This window comes from Vespula vulgaris, unplaced genomic scaffold, assembly GCF_905475345.1.
Source record: "Vespula vulgaris unplaced genomic scaffold, iyVesVulg1.1, whole genome shotgun sequence".
Lineage (NCBI taxonomy): Eukaryota > Metazoa > Arthropoda > Insecta > Hymenoptera > Vespidae > Vespula > Vespula vulgaris.
Window position 1 is genome coordinate 34,177 of NW_026114519.1, and position 7,340 is coordinate 41,516.

The window sequence follows — 7,340 nt, forward strand, 5'->3', positions numbered from 1 at the left end:
ATTAATATTTAAAAAAAACATATTATTTAAAATCATTGTAAATTTTTTATGAAAAACTATATACTATATACTGTATATTGTATACTATATTTATATACTGTATTGTGTGTGTGTGTAAAATAAAGTGTTTATACTAGAAACTGAAAAAAAAATATAATTGTTTTCAAATTTTTTTCAATAAACAAAATTTTATTGTAACTAAAATGAATTACACTTATATGAACAATAGTTATCGTATTGCTCTCATCCGGAATATCTTGCTTCGAATATTTCATTTCGTAATGTTCGAATAACAGATGGAAAAATATTTTCTGATTTTTCTTATTGCTATTTCTATTTTTTCCGTATTTTGATAGAGACTGAGAAAAGAAGAGGACAATGTGATAAATAAGTGAAAAGGGAGAGAGAGAATGAGAAAATAAGAGAATAAGAGAAAAAATTAGTATGAGAAAAAGTATCAATAGGAATCAAGAGATGGCGATGCGCTAGCTAACAAAGAACGTTGTTTGGACGACAATAATGCCTATAATCTATTGCTATTGTGAGAGAGAGAGGAATATGAGTTATCGAAAAGTTCTATTATAGTTGTTATTGTGATTTATAGTTATAATAAAGTTATATTATTTAAAATTAAATAAGTTATATTAAAGTAAAGAATAAGAAACGAATAACCTTGACATTTTGAAAAGGAGGTGTGATATTTTTATGTTGGGACCTATAATCAAATTGTTAATTTGTTTCGTATCTATAAAAGAAGAAATGTGCAAAAATAAACGAAAAAATAAGGAATATGGAACAAAGAAAGTTAGAATGCGGAAGAAAAAATGAAAGAATGAAAAGAAAGATAGAAAAAGAAACCATTTGCATGACAATATGTAACGAATAAGATTATCCAATTATATACATGATATTTCGAAGCAATTTCTCTAAATGTATAATTTATATTATCAAAAGAAATATTCTAGGGAGTTAAAAATATACTGGAGTCGAAGTCAAAAAATATTAACTGATGGAAAAAAATAAAATTCACAGATTAGCTTCGATGATTTTATCATAAATGTTGAAAACCTGACATTGCAGCAGGTATGTATTAATAAGATATGTATTAATAAATAAACTATTAATACTAGAATTAATCATAGAATAAAAGGAAGATATTAATTATTTATATTAGATAATTTTTACCAATAAGTTTTATTACAATTTTTAGAAAAGTTATATTCACAGATTTGTAATATCTATTATCAGTATGATATAGATATTAATAATAAGTAGTTTACAACTATGCACAATATATTATATTGCAAGGCTTTATACCTGGAAATTTTTATATGATGCACAAAGTTTTTTTGATTATTTCAACTATGAATTCAACTAGATTTTTGATTATTTCAACTAGACCTGAAGATATCTAATCGAATAATATAATGATTATAAGCAGGATAAAAGGTACTAATATTAGCTATAATTTTCTCTTCTACGTCTTCTAATATCTAGCAATTTTATCATTGATATTTTTGATTCTGATTGAAATCCAACTCATAATATTATTATAGATTTATCAACAGGTTTTGTTTTTATTCAAATCTGTTATGAAAATAGAAAATAATTATAATTTTGGATTTAGTGATATCTTGATATAAATAATGATCAATTTTAAAAATGAAAATATGATAATTGAAATGGTGTGAGAATTCAAATGATATGTGTACTGATATTTCAAAACGTTTTTGCTTTACTTTCATTTTCAACATAAACAACACTAGTACATCTTCGAAGAAGTGGAAAATTATATTGGAAGATATCCAGAGAATTTAGACTATTGGTCATGGCATGTTATCAAGCTATAAAATATATTGAACATCACAGAACTTCAACTACTTTGCCTTGTAAAGCGGGACCTCTAAAAACTGATATAAGAATAGATAAAAAAATTCATCGATTATTTAAAGCTGACAGATTCAAGACTGCTATCGATATTTACAGGGAAATATCCACAAACTCGGATACACAAATAAGTGTACAGATTGTTTGACGAAGACTAGAAGTTTCAATTAAATGTTTTGCCAGTAAAAAATCATTTATATTAGAAAAAATCTATGAGCTAAAATTGCTTTCACGAAAGAATATTTTAACTGACAGTGACCAACAGTTATCAAACGTTGTATTTACAGACGAATTTAAATTCAATAGGTTTGCATTTGATGAGAAAATGTATATTAGACATCATATAGACGAAGAATACCATAAAGGTTGTTTAAAAGAAACTATAAGATGTCGTAGTGGATCCGTCCTAGTATAAATGGCACAGACCTTCATCAAAGGAATAATGGACAAATTTATATACTTAGATGTTGTAAAATATCAATTAATCCCATTTACTGAAGAGTACATGCTGAAAGATTGAATTTACCAAACGGATAATGATTTTAAACACACCACACATATAATAAAGACATTTTTAAATGAACAAAATATTAATGTGATGAAGTGGCCAGCACTTAAATCCAGACTTAAATCCCATAGAGATGTTATGGATTGACATGAATAAACATGTGAAGAAGCAGGAACTAAAAAATATTAACGAATTGTATGCCAGAATAGAAGAAGCTTGGTGTTTGATACCAATTACAGATGGGGTCGATGCATTCGATTTATCAAATCTATGCCATGCAGGTATGCTACTGTTCTCAGAAATAAAAATGTAGCTACTAAATATTAATCATAAATATGTTATTATTATTATAAATTACAACTACTTGTGAAAATATAAATATTTCTATATATGCATAAGGACGTATCCGCAAGAAATTGCACTCTTCAATTATAAATACATGAATCTTGTTAATGATAATAAATTAAAAAATCCTCTTTTTTTTTTATAGAGTATGCTAGGAACTTGCAAAAAACGAAATTACTTTGTGTTATTAAATATGCAAATACATAAGAAAACAAATTTTTGTTAACTGTAATACGTAAGTATGTGGTCACCACTGTATCTCAATTACATTTGTTACTCTTTATACATTTATTTATATACACATATCGTACAATAGATGCTGCATCGTATCTAGCATGGATCACTACAAGATAGTTGACACCAAAATATGAGAAACAAAAGTTTAAGTTCATAGCCTACTTGTTCACATGACATTGATATTGTTTTATATATACGCCTGATATTGCCGGTAACTGTATAAGGTAAAATCACAGATTTTAAAAGATTGGGCAATTTTTGATAGTAGGTTTTGCTAGTAAAATCAGCACACGGTTATTCGATAAAAATAAATACATATAGAACGGAACAGAAAAGACAAGTCTCTCATGTATCAATATCTTAGGATATGCTAAGATTTTTTGTCCATTTATATATATAATAGTTATATATACATAACTATTATATGCAGAGTATTTCCGAAAATGTGGACATAACTTCAGGGATAGATACTGTATGCTAAAATAAAAAAAAGTTCATATAAACATATGGTTGATATGACCTTTGCGATGTATTATACAACAACCATTCTTTTACAATTATAGCCGTATGCTTGGGATTATAATCTTGCTGAAAATAAAAAATTCTAATTTCGTAAAAAACCTTAACTTTCTTTTAAATTATTTTTTAGAATATTTAAATATTTATATTTATCTGAAATACCATCTGTAAAAACAATATTTCTAATACCGTTTGTAACCATACATCCTCACAACATCATGGAACTATCACCGTGTTTTACAGTCAGACGTAAATTTTTCACATTCATTTTTGAATTGGGTTGTCTCCAAACAAAACGAGGTTCATTCGATCCAAATATATTATATTTGCTTTCATCAAGAAAAATAACTTTATCCCAAAAAAACATCATCTTCAATTATATATTCTTTTACAAATTTCAAACGCTTGGCTCGATTTGTCTTATTAATAAATGGTTTCTTTTTCGTAATTCTACCATGAAAATCATTGTCGCGTAAAGTCTTGCGACATAATTCAAAATGAACATTTATATTTTGACGCAACCATTTGAGCAAGATTTGTAGCCGAAGTATTCGGATCTTTTTTTATTTCGCGTATTATAATTTTTTCTTCTCTACGAGTTAATTACTTTGGACGACCTATACGATGGTTGTTCGTAATTGTTTTTTCGATTTTTGATTTTTTAATAATATAATGTATATTACATATACCCTTACAAAGTTCGGACATTAACTCCATCGAAAATTTGTGGGCAGAAATTGGCAAGAAATTTAAAAATTATAAAATAACTTCGAAAGATGTATTAAAACAGAAGATTGTAGAAGTATGTAATTCTATAGAATCTACAATTGAAAAGCTAGTGCGCAGCATGTAACATCGTCCCAAAGCCATAATAAATTAATAGTGTTCGAATACTTTTATGACCCTGTTTCAATACATCTTCGTAAAAAATGTTTCATAACTTCCATAAATGTTATTCGATTCGCTTCAAATGTTGTATACATAATCTCGATAGTTGTGTCTTATAATAGTTGTAACATTACTTTCAGAATTTAAGTCTAACATGCATATTTTTATTATTTAAAGTTTTAATAGCGAGCATTTCAATACTTTCGTAAGACATTGTATATATATGTAATAGCCTTAAGTCGTTTCGTGTTGTCATGATAAACATTCTCTGTATCAACGTTCTCCCTTTTTCTCTTTCTTTTTCTCTTTCTTTTTCTTTCTAATAATAACGCATACATGCATATACAGTATGCATTATTGAATATAGACATGTAAATTTGATATATCGAGTCAAATACTTTTCAACAAAATTTTACGTCCTTTAAATTTTCGTCACAAAAATTCATCTTAAATATCACACAAACATTCGTAAAATATTTTTTTATTTATTTTTTAAATAAGATAAATTTTGTCGAGATAAAATATTTATTTGGGAATATGAGGAGCTAGATTTTATTAATATCAAAACAAATATTGCATTGGAGATGTGAAGTAATTAATGTATTGTAGGCGGAAGGCTTCGAAGAGTTGCGGTAAGAGAAAAATATGCGACGTAAACAGTTTCGACATTTTTGACCGACTGCTTGAAAAAACCAAAAGTAAATACAACCGATCAATTCTGTAGTATCTAAGTAGCGTGTATGTACTATATGCCTGTAGTACGTGATTAAAAAAAGTAAACGAACTGACAATAAGACGAACCAACAGGAGTTATTTTAGGTAGGTATCGACGGTTAGTGTCGGATACGAGTTACGAGCTAAATGTGTATATCAAAGAATGCTGCATAAATATCTATTATTAAAGTATATACATTGATATTGGCAATAAAAATACTATAGGATATTACAGTTTCCATTGGAGTTGTAATAATAGATAATGCCAGACGTCGCGTACCCTTACACGACGTGTAAGGCACTAAGAATATCGGATATGTCCATATACAAACCGCTTAATAAAATAAAATTTTAGAAATTGTCGTCTCAATAAGATCGTGTAAAAGCGTAAAAATAATATTACACGCTCTTACGAAATTGTATGGAGATATCTTTGAGGTAGTAGAACACAGACCCGATCTGCTATGACTGACTTATCTTCTTTCCGGAAGAAGTTCTGTTTATGCATAAATCGTAGGTGTATATGTGTAAGAACTTATCTTCGCAAAATTTTCTCGTTACTTTATACGCTTTAAAGAAGCACGTTAAATAATATACATAATATATTTAATGTAATATAATATTTTATAATAGAATAAAAGGCTGAAAAGATGAATTTGGTGAAAACTGTGCTTGATCGACTTATCGATGAGGATCCACAAATATCACATTGTCTCGAATTTGACAAATGCGTAAGAAAAAACAAGCGATGTACAATTTATTTTTTTTATATTTATTTTATTTATTTTATTTTATTCACCACTTGTAATATCTGTAGTAGTAACGAGAATCGTTTTCAGTTTTCTATTTCACTAAAGACAGCGGGGTCAGGCTCAGGGAACTGTAAAATTCTTTAGATTCTTTCGAAGTATTCAAAAAGGGAAACGGATCACCAAACCGAGTTATAATTACGCTTATATCTTTCTCATGCGCGAGGACATAGCTATATTTCTTATGATCGGGGTAATAATAAACTTTTATCTATTTATATATTATATAAATAAATGAAAAACATACTTTGGAGTAGCATATATATGTATATTGAGTCAAAAATAGTAGACGATATAAAAAAGCAACTGTGTCTAATGTAACTTAAAAGAAATAACGTGTTAAAGAACAGCAATGTAATAAGAAAATGAATTATTACGTAAAGATAGATGCGTGATAATAAATATTATGTTACTCTGGATATTAATTATACCTAATGGATTATAAGCAATGATATATGTTTAATTAAATTTATTAATTATGAGAATATCACATTCCATGTTAGAAAATGAATAAAATAATTCTGAGAGATCATTATCAAAACAACTTCCCTACTTTGTAAATTACAATTTTGCAGATAAAGCTCTTATATCATTTCCTTGATTAGCATACATTGACGTAAGCTCAGTATATTCTTTTACGTTTTATTCATTGTCTTTCGATTTAGATAAACTTTATTTGTTTTTTTTTTTTTTTTTTAAGACTGAATAATAAAATGAACGTTTTATGTGAAAAGACAAACAATTTTTGTCTGCAACATTTTTTCCCTCTTTTCTTTATTTTCCTTTTGTCCTCTACTTTTTAAGATATTCGACATTCAAAAATCTTCTCCTCGAATTCTTTCCCTATAGATTTTTAGTATCGTTCAGATAAGTGATCATAAGTAGATCAGATTTTAATATCGTAGTAAATCTTTTCTTGAATATCGGGTATACGATGAAAAAATATGATTGATATTTCTACTGCGATTATGATTTATTAAATGTTGCTAAAGAATTGCAGTACTTTTTTTGTCCGGTATCGTAGAAGAAACGTCATTCTCATTCATTTTCTTAAAATTTTTTAGATCTTTCAGAATTTATTTTTACGTGAAAAAATTTCAACCTCCAATTATTTAAAGTAAAAGTAACGAAAATCTGTAATTTCGTAATATTAATAGTGGAACAATATACGTATGAAAACAAGAAATATTTTGCTTTGTAGTCGATCAAGTGACAAAAATGCAAATACTACATCGAACTATTATCAAGATCTTGCAAATCTTTTCATGAATTAAATTCCTCTTATTGGATATTGGAGTTTATTTCTAATAAAAGAATGGTTAATTCCCAATTAGTCACAATTTTGCCGAATGTTAAATCGAAATTTCTGTGTTGTCTTTCTTTTCGCAAGTTAAAAATTCGCAATGGATGAGATTAAATCGATGACGGCTTGC

The 7,340-nt window shown here is 27.4% G+C and overlaps 1 long non-coding RNA gene across 3 annotated transcripts; it reads left to right on the forward strand.

Annotated features, from left to right (window-relative positions):
• The first annotated feature begins 255 nt into the window (after positions 1–255).
• On the forward strand, positions 256–5,963 carry LOC127072488 (uncharacterized). 3 transcript variants are annotated; one of them, XR_007785508.1, is made up of 5 exons: positions 256–1,083; positions 1,767–2,676; positions 2,886–2,975; positions 3,057–3,201; positions 4,994–5,963. It is a non-coding gene; the product is annotated as an uncharacterized LOC127072488 (long non-coding RNA). The 3 variants fall into 3 exon arrangements; XR_007785507.1 differs by lacking the exon at positions 4,994–5,963 and having other exon boundaries at positions 3,057–4,987; XR_007785509.1 differs by lacking the exons at positions 256–1,083; positions 4,994–5,963 and adding an exon at positions 1,409–1,449 and having other exon boundaries at positions 3,057–4,987.
• The last annotated feature ends 1,377 nt before the right edge of the window (positions 5,964–7,340 follow it).